This window comes from Panthera onca, chromosome C1 (genome assembly GCF_046562875.1).
Source record: "Panthera onca isolate mPanOnc1 chromosome C1, mPanOnc1 haplotype 2, whole genome shotgun sequence".
NCBI classification, from domain to species: domain Eukaryota; kingdom Metazoa; phylum Chordata; class Mammalia; order Carnivora; family Felidae; genus Panthera; species Panthera onca.
Genome location: NC_138346.1, coordinates 138,811,134 through 138,831,502, shown reverse-complemented (window position 1 = coordinate 138,831,502; position 20,369 = coordinate 138,811,134). Strand labels below are relative to the sequence as shown.

The 20,369-nt window shown below is 36.1% G+C and overlaps 1 protein-coding gene across 1 annotated transcript in view; it reads right to left on the bottom strand.

Annotated features, from left to right (window-relative positions):
• The window catches only part of DPYD (dihydropyrimidine dehydrogenase), an 853,279-nt gene that overhangs the window by 224,317 nt on the left and 608,593 nt on the right, over nucleotides 1-20,369 (bottom strand). The window lies entirely within an intron of this gene.

Genomic DNA, 20,369 nt, shown 5'->3' with positions numbered 1-20,369 from the left:
ATTCTGCCTCAGTATTACACCTAGACTCATTAGGGAACTAAGGTTAACACACTTCCAGTGAACTGCAAATTCATCACATAAAGGTTAAATTCCTCAAGGGAGCCTTTGGAAAATAAAATTACAAAGAACCAAATGGAAAAAAGTGTTTTCCACTACCAGTTAAATAATATCAGGAGTAAAACATCAACTTCTGGTGGTAATTTCAGTAAATATTACAGAATTTCCAGCGACCTCATTGGCCTAAACCTAATAAAAAATACTTAAGCTGCTGATTCCCAGATGAATGACATTACATCTGAAGCTTATTGTTTTCATTATTAGAAGACTTAGTCTTGAAATATATTCAAAAGAAAACCTGTGACTTCCTAATCAATCTAATTATGATATATAGTATATGCTAATACAGAATAATTCAGCCTTGGATTATACATGAGCTGATAAGGAACTTAGTTTACTTTTGTAAATGTTACCAAGATCTGTGAAGCACTCTTCAACATTGATCTACTTGAAAGAATTGATCAATGACAAAAATGAAATAAAATATCAAATGCTCATTTTTAAAAGCACGGAATAGACATTTTCCTGTGCCTGTTTCCTGTGATTTTTCAGGCTTCTATTTTCTCATGGGACAAGTATCATTTAGAGGGCAATCACCTATCCTTTCCATTGAAAATAACTTAGCTGTGGCAATGTTCTTTGATTTCAACACACACAATAGTCCTTTTTTTATTACTTTTAGTGCAAAATTTATTCTGACAGGTACCGATAATGCACTTTGATAAATTACCTTAAAATATGCAATAGCAATTCATTATTGAGCTTGGTAATATTATCTTAGCAAGTTAAAATGTTTTTTGAATAAAAGAAAAACCCAGAAAAACACAGACATATATTTAAAGTATGAAACAGCAGGCAAGTATATCATTTGTAATTAGTATTTTTATATGTAAGAAAGTTGCTTTTTGCATTTTAACCTTTCAAATTCTTTTAAGATGAGATTTCTAATGTTATAACCTTTAGAAAGAACCTTTTCACTTACGTTAATGTGTCTTGATTTGTCATTTTGTATTACTCTAAAAGTTATGCGTTTATGTGCTAAGTAAGATACAGCAATGAGGTAATTTCTGTTGATTGTTACTGTCTCTATTCAGCAAAACTCATAATTTTAACAAAAAAATCTGTGATTTGGTTTGTTCTCTTTCAGAACAGTAATTTCTTCATTAAACATAAATATTAAAAAAGCACTATATGGAATGCTCTACAGGGCATACTGTGCATTATGAATAGTAAAATCTGGAGACTTAGCTGTACAAATTCTAACTCATGAAAATGGAGATCTGCCCCTGCCCATGCAATGTTCATGAAATATTTATAACCGCTGCATTGGCATTATGAAGGCAGTTGCATCTTTGTGACTTTCATTTTTAAGTTATGAATTTCCATGGGACTTAGCCTAGAAATGACAGTAACTCTAGATGATATGAATTGCATGTCCTTTGTGAAAGCTCTTTTTAAGATAGAATTTGACAATAATTTAAAGATCACTTGAATTTCATAATACATGGAAAGTAGCCTGATAAGAATTACTGAAACAAATACAAAATATTATTTGGTTCCAATAGCGTAAACACTAATAATCTGATACAGACTTCTAAGTGGCTTTCGATACTATTGACCACCATGTCTTTATAATTTACTTTCAGCATCTGTCATACTTCTTTTTCTGTTCGTTCTTACTAGTTGAATACTTTAAGTGAATACGTGGAATGTCTTTTACACATTGTTTATTAACAATTTGGAATTTTTTCAAAGTTTTTCAGTGTTTTTTTTTTTTTAAACATATGGTCCGCTGGTACCATTATTTACTTAAATCATCTGTTTTGAGATACCATTATTTGACCCTCCTATACTTCTATGAGCAAGGTTCATGGCGTTAAGATACTTCTTGTGTTCTTACTCAGCCAAGCCAGCTGCTAAGTAATTCTCATACCCAACTAAAACACAATTTGATTACCTGGAAATTTTAAAAACAACTTCTGCCTTATATTATTGTAAAAAGTAATGACTGTCAGTAAATTGAAGTTTTGGCTTGACAGGTGTAACAGGGAATGTTCTAATAAAACTACAAGTGTGGTGAGGCTAATAATATGATAAAATGAACCTGCACACTTTGGGGAATTAAAGGACACATTGTAACTATTCACACTTTCCTGGTTTCCTCACAATTTGATATTAAATATTTGAAATCTAAAAGCATAAATTAATAGTGTTTCTGCATCTTGACCTTCTCATTTTCTAGTGACAACATCAGATGGTGTCATCAATTAAAGGCAGTTCTAAAAATCTTAATTTAGGGGCGCCTGGGTGGCTCAGTCGGTTAAGCATCCGACTTCGGCTCAGGTCACGATCTTGCAGTTTGTGAGTTCAAGCCCTGCGTCGGGCTCTGTGCTGACAGCTCAGAGCCTGGAGCCTACTTCAGATTCTGTGTCTGTCCATCTCTTGGCCCCTCCCCTGGCTAAGCTCTGTGTCTCTCTATCAATAATAAATAAATGTTTAAAAAAAATTAAAAAAATAAATAAAAATCTCAAATGCATAAATTTTAGACAATTTCTCATGCCGTCCCCCCAAATCTTCAGGATAGGAAATACACAAAGGCATTATTATTTCAGACAATTTGGGACATTAACATTATCCACACCAACACAAGGAAAGAAAATCAAACAATTCTGCACTTCTTTTCTATTTCTAGGCACAAAACATTGCAGACAAAAGATAGTTGGGTCAATGAAAGAAGAATGAATAAAAACTCAGTACATTTTCCAATGATTTCTTTATATAGCCATCAAAATATAGACTATGTCTAGGTTGAAGAAAAACCTGAGTACATTTTCTGATAGATAATACCTAAAAGTGTGAGATCCAAGACTTCCTTGCAAATCTGGGATAATTCTGAAGAAAAATAATGGATAATGATACAAAAAAAGAACAGCTTAACTTTTAAAACTGCCTGATCCATAAAAAGTCTACCTAGATCCTCAGGACTTCATTGGTTCTTCATATTGATATGAATGATACCCATCCCTGACCACGATTTGCAATCTCTCCCACAGCAACTGTGTGTGTTTGCATGTATACTTCCTCAACCCCTATCAACACCTTTGTTATTCATGTGATCACAGAGAAAACTCTGAGGCAACAGAAGGAATTTGTCTGTGATGGAAGTGTGTGATAAGAGAAGAAATCACTGAAGCCCTTAAAGGAATGAGTGATGAGCCCAGGGAAGCACATGGTGTTCTTGAGGGGACTGCATGAGGTGAGAAGCTACCAGCCCAAACCTGTGAAGTGCTGAAGAGAGGAAGAAAGTATGCTAGAGACAATTTTGGCCTCTTTGACAACATGAATGGGGAGCAGCCCTGTGTCTGCCGGCAATTGATACAGTCTGGAATAGGGTCTTATGAAAACCAAACAACAACAACTGCAACTGGAAAATGTAGCGCTGAGTAGACTGTTTGCTGCGGTTGTTTCCGCTTACATCAAAAACTGTTTGTAAAGCTTAATTTTCTTTTTTTTTTTTAATTTTTTAAGTGTTTACCTATTTATTTTGAGGGGGGAAGAGGGAGAGAGAGCACACGGGCACATATTTGTGCGAGGGGGAGGGGCAGGGAGAGAAGGAGACAGAGAATCTCAAGCAGACTCAGTACTGTCAGCGGAGAGCCCCAGGTGTGGCTCAATGTGGGGCTTCATCTCAATAACTGCAAGATCACGATCTGAGCCGAAATCAAGAGTTGGACGCTTAACCGACTGAGCCCCCCTGGCGAACCTAGAGCTTAATTTTCTATCTGGGCCATAAGATAGCAATTTCTAATTCTTGTGACTTTAAAGCTTAAAATTTTTTTAAAGCTTACTTTTCTATCTGGGCTGTAAGATAATACTTTTTAATCTAGTAACTAGCATGTCTCTAGTTAAATATAAAAGGAGTTCTATAAATGATATACCCTGCTGTGTTTGAGACCCCTAAGATGACCTCTCCATTGTAGGACAGGCATTTCCACCAATTTCCTAGGGCATCAAATCTCATTGGTTTCATGCCCTGTACAAAAGAACAAGCATTAGAGAATGAGATTGTGAGAATGTCTTGATAAGCTAAATTACAAGTGAAATTTTTGACTTTGAGAAACATTTCTCTCCAATTTACCTGGTAATTTTAACTCTGTACAATTCTTGTCAAAGTGGCTTTCTTAGAAGGTGGTGTTTCAATGAATTCACTGAAAAATTTTACCAGTTATAAATGCTTTCCACTAAGGAACTCCTAAGTCTTAATTCACATGAATGCTAGGAAGTAGCTAGCATTTTTATTATGTCCACTTCTCTGACAGAGAGAACTAGGGCCCAGAAGATCAATCTGAGTATCTATTTCACCTTCTTAATTTTCTTTCCCATTATCATGTCCTAAACCATCATCTTCTTTAACAAAATTGCTCCCTAAAGTGAAATTCAGCCATCAATTGTAAACCAGAACTATAAAAGGCTTCTACTTCATTTATACTTATAAGAGTAAATGTAGCTTCAGAGTAATAGGCAAACATGATGTATTTATCCTTCTATGTCAATAAAATAGAACAGAAAGAGTTAACTACTCCAGGTAGAATTATTACTAAATGCAAAGATTGTGCACGGGAATGGGATGTTTTAAATGAACGTATGGTTTAGTATGTCTTCTCTTTGAACTGGTTTTCCTGACTTAAGAATTCTAACAATGATACAATCGCCTTGAAAATCATTTGGTAATTTCCTAAAAAAAGCAAGCATGCACATACAATCCACCCACTAAATTCCACTCTTAATTATATATCCAAGAGACATGACAGCAGGTCCACACAAAGATTTGCACATGACTGTTCATAGCAACTCTTTCAAAAAAGCTCCAAATTGGTAACAACCCAATATTCATTAAAATGTGAATGGATACACAAATAGTTATATATCCACATGTTAGAATATTATTCAGTGATAAAAAGAAATTAATCTACTGAATCCTGGAACAATTTATAGTTAATTAAAACAAATTATGTTCAGTTAGAGAAGTACCCAAGAGTTTAAATGCTGTATGCTTACATTTCTATGAAATCACACACACACACACACACACACACACACACACACACACACAAAGTAAGCTAATAGAAATCAGAGCAATGGTTGCTGGGATTAGGGTTAGGGTGCAGGGGAGGGATTAAGTGGGAAGAGGCATAAGAAATTTTTGGAGGGTAATAGAAACTTTCTATAACTTGACTATAATGTTTACACAGGTGTAGACATCTGCCGAAACACATCAAACCCTACACCTAAATGTGTTCTTTTTATTATAGGTAAATTATACAGCCACAAATTTCTTGTAAAATTAAAAAACAAAAAACAGAAAACAACTCTAGGGGCGCCTGGGTGGCTCAATGGGTTAAGCGTCAAACTTGTGTTCCGGTCTTGATCTCGCGGTTCCTGATTTCAAGCCCCATGTTGGGTTCTGTGCTGACAGCTCAGAGCCTGAAGCTTGTTTCGGATTCTTTGTCTCCTTCTCTTTCTGTCCCTCCCCTTCTCTGTGTCTCTCAAAAATAACTAAACATTAAAAAAATTCTAAGGGCATTTAAATATAAATTAAATAAAAGAAACGCTGGTGGTATTCTAGGCAATGTGGGTTCTATTTTTTCAACAAATATTCATTGACCACAAGGCATTGAACTGGTTTGTGCTGGAGAATAAGATGAATGGAACATGGAAAGCAGAGTCTAGTAGGAAAAAAAAGGCAGACATATAAATGAAATACAAGCTGGATATAAGTATAAAAAAGGAGATATTAATGCTTTCTCATTTCAGATTATTTCAGAGCCTGTAGCACAGGGTTTGGCACATAATAGGCTCTCAACAAATACTGTTGAATCCATAGAGCTCACACTGCATGAATTAACACTGACTTTCTTATTGCTACTTACTGAGAAGAAAATGGAATATAAATTTATTGGGTCCAGGATAACCTAATAAACAAATGCATTATACCTCATGTTAGACAATGGTGATCCAAAATGTATAATATACTATCCCTACTCTTTTTTTTTTTATTTTTTTTAATGTTTATTTATTTTTGAGACAGAGAGAGACAAAGCATGAACGGGGGAGGGTCAGAGAGAGGGAGATACAGAATCTGAAACAGGCTCCAGGCTCTGAGCTGTCAGCACAGAGCCCGACGCGGGGCTCGAACTCACGGACCGCGAGAGCATGACCTGAGCCGAAGTCGGCCGCTTAACCGACTGAGCCACCCAGGCGCCCCTACTATCCCTATTCTTAAAAACAAAACAAAAAATACTTCATAACCTAGGGGGGGAAATACATAAAACAAACAAATAATGTGAATATAAAATGTGAGTATATATACAGGCACTGTATGTGTGTATAAAACATTTCATATGTAACATACATTCTTTCTTCTCTATTTGTGCCTTAAGCTGAAGATGACATAGAGCTGCTTGTGTGTTCTCTCCTCCCCAGACACATAAAGCCTTCTCCATTCTGTTTCTCACTTCAGGCCTCTCTTTCTTGTTATCTTTTTATGCAGAATGTTTCACCTCTTGTCCCTTGGATAGACACCCCAGGGCAGCCCTCCATGACCAATCCTCCCATCCTACCTCAGTACAGGACAGATGAGTAAATGACTCCCTTTTAAATACTTTCATAACATTCTTTACTCCTTCATTTATCACAATATTTAACCATCATCCATTTATGTTTTTTTTCTTTCTAATAGACTATTAGTCTTTTAAGGGGTGTATCCTACTCTTGTATCTGATCCCCTAACATAGAGTCTGAGACACTAAAGACCATAAACACTGTGTTGAATTAAAATATGAAGAATTAGGGGTGGCTCAGCCAGTTGAGCCTCCAACTCTTGATTTTGGCTCGGGTCATGATCTCATGACTCGTGACATGGAGCCCTGCGCTGACAGCACAGAGCCCTGCTTGGGTCCCATGAATCGTGAGATCGTGAACTGAGCGGCAATCAAGAGTCAGATGCTTAACCAACTGAGCCATCCAGGCGCCTCTCTTTTTTTAGTCCTTTAAATGCCATTTCCTGTGACAGTGTTTATGCTGTTTCTCTTCCTTTCAGACAGCATTTCTTTCATGTCCCATTCCTTTAATGTTCCTAGTATAAGAGTTCCTATTACCACAAACTTAGTCTCAGAAGCTTGAATTTTTAACAAATGGACAAGAATTGCCATATACTGCTTGATAATTCCCAATGGCCAAATATTCTTTGAGTCTTTCTTTTTATCCTCTGATGACCCGCTGATTCTCTGGCTACCTCTCCACCAGCTCACTTCTTTACTCCCAGTTGGCAGTGCTAATGGAGATCAGCTCTTAAAACTTCTAAAATTTCAAATCTTCCCCTCCACAATTTGTCCCCAGGGAGTCAGATTCGGATTTCCTAGGATTATCTTGGTCTTACTAGCTAATCTAAATTAGAAACCCACCACATTACGTCACCATGGTAATGAAGCTGGAAAAGATGTACTTGCCCAAAAAATGGGTCAATGAACATCTCCTGCCCACAGTTCCATGTGCTATTCTATCAGTGAGTGTCTTAGGGAGACTCTTCCTCACAATACTATTGTTATCTTATTGTGTAAATGCCTCATATCTCTATTCCAGGAATCCCATATGATACCAAAATGCCAAAAAAGGAGAATAAGGAGGGGGATGAGGACATTGGGAAGGGGAAGGGGAAGGGCAGGAAAAGGGGAAGAGGAAGAAGAAGAAGGGGAGAAGGAGGACAAAGAAGGGGAAGAAGAAGAGCTCAGATTAATTTAAGGGGTTAACTTTTTGAATTACTGAATAATCATATAACCTTTCACCAAAACTGATGTGTGGATATGCTCAGGTGACTTAACTAGGATCTGAAGTGTTCTTACCAAATACATGCAGAAGCAGGCATACACCACTTATATCCTCTTCAGGAAAAGACTCAAGCCCAGTTGCCAACAGTGTAGTGAGCTGACATCCTCTAACTGCTTACACCTTCAGGTTGGCTGCAGGTTTGAAGCTGAGGTCACGCTCCTCGTGAGGAGTCCCCAGCCAACAACAGCAAAGTCGTGGTACAAGGGCTCAGCCATTTCTATCCAAGGCAAGATTCTTCTAGTGCCAATCTTTGCACTTGAGCTCCCCATTGGGCTAGCAAAGATTTTTCTCATACTTCTGTTGGGGTGTGGCTGCTCCCCCTACCCAGTCCTACTTCCTCCCCTTTTCTTTCATAGGCATTGTTCCTCATTAGGCGTTTCATACTCCTAATTCCCTCTATGTCTCTGGTTCCTGGAGGCCTCAACTGATACACCAACTCCCTACTTGGATTTGGAAATCTCCCTGTGATAGGATTAGGCTATATTCTGAGGAAGTGGAAGAAGAAAACTAATTTGACCATATACCCCAAGGTATCTCATTGAGAGATACTCAAGAAAACTAAGCTAAACCCAAATAAATCTCTTAACTCCAATTTTCCTGGATGGTCTTTGAAAGAGTCAAGCCTAGTCCAGACAACAATGGCCAATACATGCTTCCAAGTAAAAAAGTACCCTATATGAAGAAGCATGGCTAATTTTTTTTTTCTAGAAAAAGACTGCTTTAAGGGACATCGTAGGGCATAATGATGGGTATCCTCTGTCTAGACAGTTCAGAATATTCTTAAAGATTAGTTTAAATACCTACTTTCCAAACCTGCTGAGTTACCACTGTGATGTGGAACATTGAGAATGACTGTGCAGAAGTCCATGGATAAAGGAGATTATACCATGCGTCTGAAAGCCAGGTCTACCCATCAAGGCAGTATGGTCAGGTAAATCCGTGTATAGACTAATTCCTACCCTAGTTCCATGTCTCTTGTTGATAAAGCCAATTAATGACAACCCACTTAATAACAACATGAAGAGGTCATCTGGAAACTTCTTCCAGATGTGTTGAGTCTCCAATACCCTATTCTAAAGTCTGCTTTTGTTTTCATAATCCATTCTGTTTGTCTGAATTATTGCATTTCTGCATTTTATCCCTTGCCCACTTCTTTCTGGATTAGACCTCTTTGAGTCTTGACAGCTGCCTGAATTGACCTGTGGTTGCCCTGTTTGCATCCATAATTGATCCAGGGCTTGTTGATCACTTATGGGATTCACAATGATTTTCCTTTGTTTAGGCTGGATATTTCCATTTCATTTTCTCTTGTATTAGCTTCTATCATCCTCTTTTTCTCCCAAATCTAGATTGACACAGGCTCCATATGTCTGTCTTCTCAGGCACACAAATGCTTTACGAGAACAATACGTTGGCCATAGTACACAGAAAATAAGATACTTTACAATCTTCTTTATTAAAGATTATTTACTAAAAACCTTAGAATATTTTTGAAAATAGATTTTTTTAGAATTATTTATACTGACCTCCCCCCCCCCCCTGCCAAAGACCTTGATCTTTCCTTATATATGAGTTGCTATTTTTCTGTGAATTCAAAGGCTAGTATTATCTATCATGCAAAAAGTGATTGTTCATAGTTTGTTTATTAATGAGGTTATACAGTGTAACCTGGAAAATCTTAATATATGGAGAAATAGGCTATGCACATGCTTTGCTGATACCACCAGTAGGGGTTGAAAATTGTGGACCAGCTGAGCCAAACTGAAACTCAGCAGGCTTCCCAATCACTGCTCAGAACACACTAAAAAGACTTCAGTGGGTAATGAAGTGCAGGCAGTTGCCTGCACTACTGTGTATGGATTCATTTTAGATAAGGGCAAGTGAGTATTTAAGTGTATAATAAGGAGTTTTTATTCTTTGCAGACTTCAGGCAGCTTGTCATTTGTTTTCTTAATGCAAAGCATTAGTGTAAACAGTGTAACAATTGATATTTTATACATCTGTTGGTCTATTCACTTAGCCTATGTTTTCCAGTGCTACAGTTAGAAAACAACCACAAGCACAAAACTTCACTATCTTTATAATCCCACATTGGTGTGAATGATTAAGTGACACAGGGAGGAGACTAGTGTAAAACAGCCTTCTGCCCTGAAGCACCCACAATGCTGATACATTTAGGATGAAGAGAGTCTAGGGAAGTCATGCTTCTGTCCTGGGAACTTTATGAAATCTAAGCAAGAAGGAATTACTGCTGAGGCAATTTTAAATAATGTAGCGGAGAAAACCTCAATCCCTTGGCAATGAATGGTTTCAGCTAAGGGGAACTCATCCATAACAAGTTGGTACAGTTCCTTAAGGGATTTCTTCCTACGGCTGCTGCAAGAGCTAGAAAGAAATATCTAGGCCTTTGTTTGTTTTCCCAGCTCTGTGGACTAATTTCCCACTTTGAGCTGCAAAGGATTTGGAGATAACTAAAAGTGGGGTACTTCATTGAAAAGTCTTTGTGTGAAAATAGGGGATGAGGAAGATATTAAACATGACCTCTGAAGTGTGATATTTACAAATTCTTGATATAAAATTCAGGGATGCTAGATTTTACCCCAAATTTTGAGCAATCAGAACCTAGCTTAATCATTACCAATTTATTTATTTATAAGAGTACATGGCTTATAAGAGTATATTATCATAAGAAGTATGTATGTTTGTGTGTGTGTGTCTGTGTGTGTGTTCTCTGTTTTAAAGTCTTTCTGGTGTTGAGAAAAGGAACCATGCCAAGGTTCCCACCATTGTCAGGGGGTTATAACTAGTGGACATGGAGATATAAGACAGTAAGTGAAATGTTTTTGGTAAAGGAAGAGCCAGTCTTCTAGGGTCTGGGATGCCTTCACTCTCTTGTAGCATACACAGTAGCTCTGGTGACTCACCAGAGAAGCCAGTGACAAAGAGCAGCTCTTACTTTCTTGTTCCTTTAAGAGTTGCCGTCTATTGCTTTAAGGATTAGAAACTCCTTAGTACCAATAAATCTGCTCTTATTTCTCAGCATTTTTCCATTTCTACTTCAACTTACTTTCTCATTTTTTACATGTTGCCTTTTTGGTCCTCCGATTCAATTTTTCTAACACCTACTATAAAATCTGTATGTTTCAAAATCAAGCACACAGAACAGAAGATGCAATACAAACAGAAAAATTCTTTTTTTTTTTTTTGGCTGTCCTTCCTATGTCATACCCTTTCTATTTTGTGGTAAATTCCCACTGTATGAAGTACAGTAGGACACAGAAGCTGTCCCCACTACGTAATCCACTGAAGAGAGTTTTCCTCTCTTTACTCCCTGGCAACTAAAAATAAGGAAGTGATCTAGGCATGGCCAAATAAAGCTCCAGGCAAAACTGTAATCTCACAACCAGAAAAGGGGTTAAGGTTTATTTGTAGTGGCGTAGGGTATAGTGTCTCCTGACAGTATCCAACAATGGCAGTAGTGGGAGATACCAGCACTGGTAGAGGCTGCATTTAAGCTGGACAATTCTTGCTGCCCCTTCTCTGCACCCCTTTCATTTTTGCCCCCTTTCAAAGCCTATGTTCCTGCCTTCCCTGATTATGTAAGACATCTTGTAGCTGCTGATAAATCATCTTTTCACTTCTGACAGCCAGAATTGTTTCTGTTGCTTGTATTAAGAGTGCTTAATTAGGGGCATCTGGGTGGCTCAGTCCATTAAGCATTTCACTCTTGATTTCAGCTCAGGTCATGATTAACCTCATGCTTCGTGGATTTGAGTTCCATGAAGGGCTCGCGCTGACAGTGCAGAGCCTGCTTGGGATTCTTTCTCTCCCTCTCTCTTCTCCTCCGCTCATGTGCTCTCTCTCTCTCTCTCTCTGTCCCTCTCTCAAAATAAATAAAAACAACCCCCCCCCCAAAAAAAGATTGTTAAATTATGCAGTTAGCCACTATCCACTATATAGTGACTTTATTGCCTGAGTTATATCACCATACTTCCTGACAGCTGCTGACCTCTTTTTATTTAGTCTAGGTGGCCATTTTTTTTTTTTTTTTTTTTTTTTTGCTCAGGATACAATATCTGGTCCGATGAATTGTGGTCAAGGTAGCCAGGACACATGCTTTTGTGGCAACTTGTATACAATATATTGCCACTGGCCATCTTCCTTTAGAAAGGTATGACAAGTCCTTAAATTCATGGACTTTCTAGTAAGAAAATGTCAGTTTTTCTTTAGTACCTAAGAATTAACCTGAAACTTTCCATGAAATGTGGGAATTACAAAAGAGTAAGGCTGCAACTTTGTCCTCAAAGAACTTACAATCAAGTTATAACCACTTAGGGCACTAAAATTTGTCCGATTCAATAGAATATATAAACGACTTTGGGATTACAATATATCTCTATCCCTCTACAAATCATTTAGCATTTGAGTGTGTCACAATGAGAAAGCTCTCATATAATTCAAGACACTCTTGCAGAAAGAAGTGAGATATATCACCCAGATCCTGGAAAGCTTGATTTGAAATGTATTAAGAGTAGCTATGATTTCTTAAAAGATGGATATGTAAACAGAGAATGGTAATATAGCCCATAAGGAAAAATATCTTGAGGCACTGAAATTAAATTAAAATATGATCTCCCTTTCACTCTGAATACTTTCATGATTACCAATTTGACAAGGATCTTTCATTTATCCCAACTCAACTTTACGAAAGTGCCTGGAGCCTACACTGTTGATAAAACAGCTGATGAAGCTTGCATGGGGGAAAAATCTTCAAACTGCTTGATATACAAAATCATATTAGCACTAAAAACAGATGGGTGTTTACTTCTGCAATATTCAACAAATGTAAAAGTACCCAAAGGACTGCTAAATTTAGACAGTTTAAAATTTTGCCCTTTTTTCTTCACTTAAAAACCAGCATACCGCAGTGAACTTTACTGGGTTATGTAATTAACAACTAGATGCAGCAGCACCTAATTAGGTATTTGGATGGTTGGGCAAAAGCAAAGTCCAACATTACAAAGATGACTTTATTCATACCTTTTCAGTTGCTAATATTCCCAGATTTTACCATGCAATAGTTGACAGCACAAAGGTGACATAAATAATTCTATTCCTTATTACTTTATCCTTTTTCTGACAAGGGATTTGTGGGACTACCAAAAGCTACTGAATCTTAACCAATGTCTTTTATTGAACATTTGCAATCACCCTGCAACTAAACATGAAGAAGGCTTTATAAATAGTTTCTTCTCTCTCTCTCTCTCTTCTTTTCTTTCCTCTTTTCTTTTCTTTTCTTTTTTCTCTCTCTCTCTCTTTCTTTCTTTCTTTTTTTCTTTGAGAGAGAGTGTGTAAGCAGGGGAGAGGAGCAGAGTTGGGGGGGGTAGGAAGAAAGAAAGAGAAAGAGAGAGAGAATCATAAGCAGACTCCATGCTCAGTGCAGAACCCGACAGGGGCTCAATCCCACAGCTCTGGGATCATGACCTGAGCCGAAATCAAGAATCAGATGCTCAACCAACTGAGCCACCCAGGCGCACCTTAATAGTTTCATTTTGGGATAATAAGCAGACATAAAAACAACCTCAAACAATGTGCTTTAACCTGAAGTGTGTACAAGTGAATGGGAACTTAATGGTGGAGTGATTACTTTAATTTACTTCTCACATGTGTGTGTGTGTGTGTGTGTGTGTGTGTGTGTGTGCATGGGTGTGTGTCTGTGTAGGAAGGGGGAGACAATAGTGAAGATGATTATAGTTTGAAATCTTGAAGGATTCTCAAAATGACACAGGCTGGAGTAAGTCTGTGAAGTAATATGTGAATGAGGAATATATAGGAACAGACTCTAAAAATGGGAATTCATGGCATGATGGGAATAGGAAAAAGAAATATGACCTATGAAGGGAGCAGGCAGGAGACATGGCTGAATAGTTTAGATAAAGTTTTGGGTCAGCTTCCTAAAGATTCTGTGCCTTATCCTTTAGGCAACAGAAAACATGAAAGGTTGTATGTTTAGATCCATGTTTTAGAAACATAATTCCATATATGTCTGTGGAGGTAAGTAGGATAAGGCAGTGAAAGCTAGGAGACCAATCTGAAAGAGAGGAAAGGCCTAAAGTAAAGGAGTGCAAGTGTAAATCTAGAACTTCAAGTTCATTTTAAGGAAGAATATTAAAAATTTTCAAGAAATTGGAGTTGGGGAATGAAAATCAAGAATAATTCTGTGTTTTGCCATTGGTGGGGGATAGCAATTTCATGAACCAAGTGAGGAAATACAAGAGAAGCAGGTTTTTGGAGAAAATAATAAATGAGCTTCAGATACATTGAGTTTGAAGTTCCTTTAGGACATCTAGCTGAAAGAATCTGGTTGAGAGATAACAGGAATCTGGATCTTAAGAGAAATTTTAGAAGTGTAGCTAAGGAGTTGTTCACATGCTGATGGTGGTTGGAGTCTTGTGAATGGATGAGAAGACAGAAGGAAAAAGACTTAAACCTTGAGATCATTAATATTAAGGTGTAGAAATCCTTGAAATGATCAGAGAGAGAAGAGAACAACCAGGAAAAATACAAAGGAAAAGAGAAATTCGAATAAAGGAGATGTGGATGTACATCTTGATACAAAATACCACAGAGAAATCAAGTAGGATGAGAACTAAAATGTAGGCAATAGACTATACAACTTAGAGTCATTGGCAATTTATGAGTAAATATGGCTAGACATCATAGGGATGGAAGGCAGATTGTAATGGATTAAGAAGTTAGTATCTGCAGACACATAGGGTCAAAGAAAATAAACAGTAAAATTAAACGAAACTACTAGATCTTAGAACTCTGCTTGACATAAAAGGTGTATGTAACAAATATGTGTCAATTATCATTTTATAGATAATTTATACAATTAGAACTAATTGACAGTGAAAGACATTATGTCTTTTTTATGAGGACATACATGTCTGTGAGGGTGAAGAGACTGACATTTTTAAAGAAATAAGATGTATTTTATTTAAAAGAATTTTTTTAAAATGTTTATTTATTATTGAGAGACAGAGAGAGACAGAGCATGAGCATGGGAGGGATAGAGAGAGGGGGAGACACAGAATCTGAAGCAGGAGGCTCCAGGCTCTGAACTGTCAGCACAGAGTCTGAGGAGGGACTCGAATTCACAAACCACAAGATCATGACCTGAGTCGAAGTCGGATGCTTAACTGACTGAGCCACCCAGGTGCCCTGGTTGTATTTCTTTTTTTAAAATTTTAATGTTTATTTATTTTTGAGAGAGAGAGAGAGAGAGAGAGAGAGAGAGAGAGAGAGAAGCAGACGTGAGTGGGGGAGGGGAAGAGAGAGAGGGAGACATAGAATCTGAAACAGGCTCCAGACTCTGAGATGTTAGTACAGAGCCCGACATGGGGCTCAAACTCATGAAGCATGTTATCATGCCCTGGACCGAAGTCGGATGCTTAATCAACTGAGGCACCCAGATGCCCTGAAATAGGTTGTATTTTAAACAGTGTCTCTGAATTCTTACAAGGTGGAGTCAATGATGATCTGAGATCTAAAGAATGAACTTTATTAATTACATATATAATTGCAATTACAAGCATAGATAGGAATCAAAGAAGTTATTTAGATCATACAAGCATACTAATAAATACTTAATGATTTACCAAGTGCTCTCACACATACTAACTTAATTGTGCTTAAATCATTCTAGGTTTTTCTTTTATGTCAAATTATCCCTAGTGAGAGATACAGTAGACCCCACTTCTCACAGTATTTGGAATCAACATATTCATACAAATTTTGTTTCCATCTTGCTATAGATTAAAATGAGATATTTTTGCCTTACACTGAAAGAGAAAAACTATGTTATACAATTTATATAATATCTTGCATTAAATCTTTAAATGTTATTTTTTAAGAATTTTTCCTGATTATACAAAGATGTCATAATTATTATAGAATAATTTGTAATAATTATGAAAAATTACTGAATAAAGAAGAAAAATTAAAATTACTCATAATAAAGCAATCAAACAACAGCAAAATTAAAAAGGTACATTTCTGGGGCACCTGGGTGGCTCAGTCAGTTAAGTGTTGACTTTGGCTCAGGTCATGACCTCATGGTTTGTGAGTTTGAGTCTCGCATTGGACTGTGCTGACAGCTCAGAGCCAGGAGCCTGCTTCAAATTTTGTGTCTCCCTCTCTCTCTGCCCCTCCATCACTGTGCTCTGTCTCTTCTCTCTCAAAAATAAATAAACATTACAAAAAAATTTTATAAAGGTATATTTCCTTCTGTTTTCTTTGAGTAAGAATACACTTTCCTTAAAATTTAATTCTTAGCATTTTTACAGTTTTATATTCTTTTGTACCTTATATCATGTGCCTTCCCTAGGTTATTAAACTTCTTTAGAAATGTCATTTTAATATTTATAAAATATTTCATCATATAGATATGTACTGTTTTACTTTCTCAATTTTTTCACTTTGAAATTATTTCCAGGTTTTATTATAAATAATGTTGGGCTAAATCCTGTATGATGATAATCCCCTTGCTTTTGTTGCTAGGTACTATGTTTATAGGTAAAATGTAAATTTTTTTTAAAGCAAACCAACAAAAATAGGCATTTAGAAGATACAACTATCTCAGTAGTCAATAGCCCTTGGCCTGGCACTAGTAAAAACTTATGATGCTGTATGTTGTTATAGGAGCAATTGGCGAAAGAGACAGGATTGTCAGTTGATGCAAAATAGACCAGAGCCCATTTACAATCCAACAGTCAGCCTTTAACATCCCCTCCTCTCCCTCCACACCATACAGCTTCCATGCCTCACTCATGGATGGATCTTTCCTCAGATAGCACACGTATAACTTGATTCCTCCACAATGTTTAATTTAAGCCAATATTATTGATAATGGAATTTTCCTGAACCTTAAATTCTACAGAGATCCCAAATAAGGGATAAAATGATAATGCTATTACACTGTAGCCACACAGGTGTTTTAAAATGGTTACAAAATAGACAATAACCTATTTTATACATATAAACCATGATACGCAGCCAAAATCTGTCACTATCGAATGCTAAGACAGTCCTATAAGCCCACTTCTGTGTAACTATTATACCTGAATTTATTAATATTGTTCCCTCCATCCACAATATCATTCCCCATTCAAATCACACACACTTGCTCCAGCCCTTGAGAGAACTGATTTGTTCACTTAACTTTCCTTAAGATTTTATATATATTTTGATTTTCATTGTTCCATAGAAACCTACTAAATAGATTAAGAAGTGGATATAATTTGTTATATAACTGGATCATAGGATAAAAATTTTTGAAAAAATATCGGTAGGGTTATAAATTTCCAAAGATACGTTAGTTAGAAAAGTTAACAGAACTACATACTACTAAGTAGAAAAAAAATGGTCAGACTACATAAAATACAGGTTTGCTTTTGTAAAGCATCCTTAATGTAATCTCTTATCAATCATCTGAGAATTATATATTTATTTTATACATTTACATTTACTTGAAATTTGCTGAAATTTTACTGAACAACATTGTGATTATGTCACAGTGAATCATTGTAAAAAAAAGTTATCATTTATGAATTTTAATTTAATGTTATTGCATTTGTTCTTCATGCCAAGGGGCTTTTTAATGGATGTCTTTGTTTTATTTCACATTTAGTTAAAGCTAACAATTTGTTTAAAGTGTGATAAATTAAAGAAATTGTTTCCCAACTGAATAAAAGACAACTTCTAAGTGTTATTTCCTAGGTTTGGGGCAATTTGATAGGATGAACTTAATAGCCTAAAACAGCTATTAAAGAAAAAGGGAAAAGTAGAATAGTTGTAAATGTGAGTTTTGTGAAGACTGCATGAATAGCAAATAGCATTAACAAAAATATGTTTTAGGATATGGAATTGCTACCAATTTGAATCCTGCATAAGTTCACTTTTATGATTATGTCATAATTTGAATTATCCATATTAGAATGGTAAGAGCCATTTATATTTACATCAAAATCACGTATATTTCTCTTTTGGATGTAATCATGGTTACAAATGTATGCTCCTAACCTTGTTTATTTCTAGTATTTAATCCTGGATTAAAGCAATGCTTGATGAGCATTCGGCTGGCAACTAACATATCTTTAAGTCACCATGCATGAATGGCACACTAGATAAATATCTTACTCTACATTTAAAACACAAATAACACACACATAAAATAATTCCCAGGATATCTTATACAGAATATCTTATATCATATTTGTGAGTTTTGATAATTGATATTTTCATTTTTATATTTCCCATAACTTCTGCAATACCAAAAACATGCAATGTATTTTTACTTTTGGAAAATTTCAAACGCAAACTTTAAGCATAATTTTTATTATTATTAATTATGAATATAAGATCTTAAAATACAAAGAACATTTTACTTATATTTCTTCCTTTTTTTCTTAAACCTTATTTATTTATTTTGAGAGAAAGAGATAGAGCATGAGCAGGGGAGGGGCAGAGAGAGAAGGAGGGAGAGAGAATCTCGGACGCAAACTCATGAACCGTGAGATCATGATCTGAGCTGAAACCAAGAGTTGGATGTTTTCTTCTTTTTTAAGTTTATTTACTTAGAGAGAAAGAGAGGGAGAGAGAGAGAGAGAGAGAGAGAGAGAGAGAGAGAGAGAGAGAGAGAGAGAATCCCAAGCAGGCTCCACGCCATCAGTGCAGAGCCCGATGTGGGGCCCAAACTCAGAAACCGTGAGATCATGACCTGAGCTGAAATCAGGAGTCAGACTCTTAAACAACTGAGCCACCTAGGCGTTCCTGCGTTTCTTAATTCTTAATCAGGGAATGGATAACTATTTGAGCATTAGATGTCCTGTAATTCATCCTGATGCAATATAAAACAAAACCATAAAAATTCACTGATTTTCCTAGCTGTAAATCAGGGTGAGTTCCACATCAATAAGTTAGGAGTAGCTCTGAAAAACTTATAAAAATGATCAGTCTATTCAATATAATTTTTTGTTGTTCATTGATATAGTTCTTGCTTAATAAAGATCTGAACTTGTATAATTAAAATCTGTGCCATGGTACATGATGAGGCATCATCAGCCGAATTTAATTTATTTGCATAGTAGTGGGCCGCATGTTGTATAACCTGGCCTCAATGTTCTTTTCCTTATTTGATGATACTCACTTATTCATTCATTCATTCGTCAAATATTTATTCACCTACTCTCTTAGTTGCTGGAGTTTTACAAGTAAATAAGAAAAAGTTACTGTTCTCATGGAGTTTTCATTCAAGTGGAAAATACAATAAGGAAACATGAATAAATATGTAATATGATATCAAATAGGTAATAAAAAATACACAACAGGATGAGAGGATAAAGAAAGAAAGGGTGACTGGTACACTGGAGATGGGTTGCTTAAGTTAACCCTGAAGAAGTCACATTTAACTCTATGTATATTCTTTGACCAACACAAATCCTTTGCTTTCATAGTGAAATGAAAATTATTTTCATTTCATGTAGTTAAATTTTTTCTTTGCTTACAGATTTTGAGTTGTTCAAAGTCAGGGGCCATATACATATTTTTTCATCATGCAATATCATCAGTAGAGGCAACCATAATACTGGTACAAGATAGGCACTGTAGAGGTACTAATCATTGACTAAATATTTATTGCCTTAGATGAGATGTGACTCCAAAGAAAATACTTTGATGATATATTTTCTATGATCATTACCTATTTCTATTACCCAGTTTTATATATAGCATAATAACAAGAAACAGATGCAGGAAATTGGTAGAAAGCTTATAAAAGTTAGGCTAATTCTTAACCAAGAAATTCACTTACACCAACCACATTGCATGATTCAAATGTCTTGCAAAACCATGTATTGCTACATTTTATATGAGGCCATTCACTAAGAGTTAAAGCGTAAATGTTTGCTCTTATGTTCAAATAGGTTTTGGCTAGATAGTCAGATTTTCTTCACACAAGAGGGAAGGAAGGAAGAAAGGAAGAAAAGAAGGCAGGCAGGCTAAAGAAGCCTAGACTAAAGAAATCGAATTAACTCCTCCAAAGCACTATGGCATTTGATTTTTGTTACAAATTAAATAATAGTGCCATCTGTTTAGAGTGGCTTAAGAATAATGGGTAGTTTTTCTCTTTCAGACAGAGATATAGGATAATATAAGATTAATTGAATGTCTGTGCTTTCATTAAGAAAATAACTTTGATTAAATTTCTACTTAAAGCTATAAAATGCTTACGCTAGAGCAAGAATTCAGAGAAATACAACTCCACAGTACTAATGGACTATTCTTGTTACTATCTATCTATTATCTAGGAACTTTTACATTAGCAAAAAGAATGCTTTATTTCTCTCATCTTCAAGTTTTATATT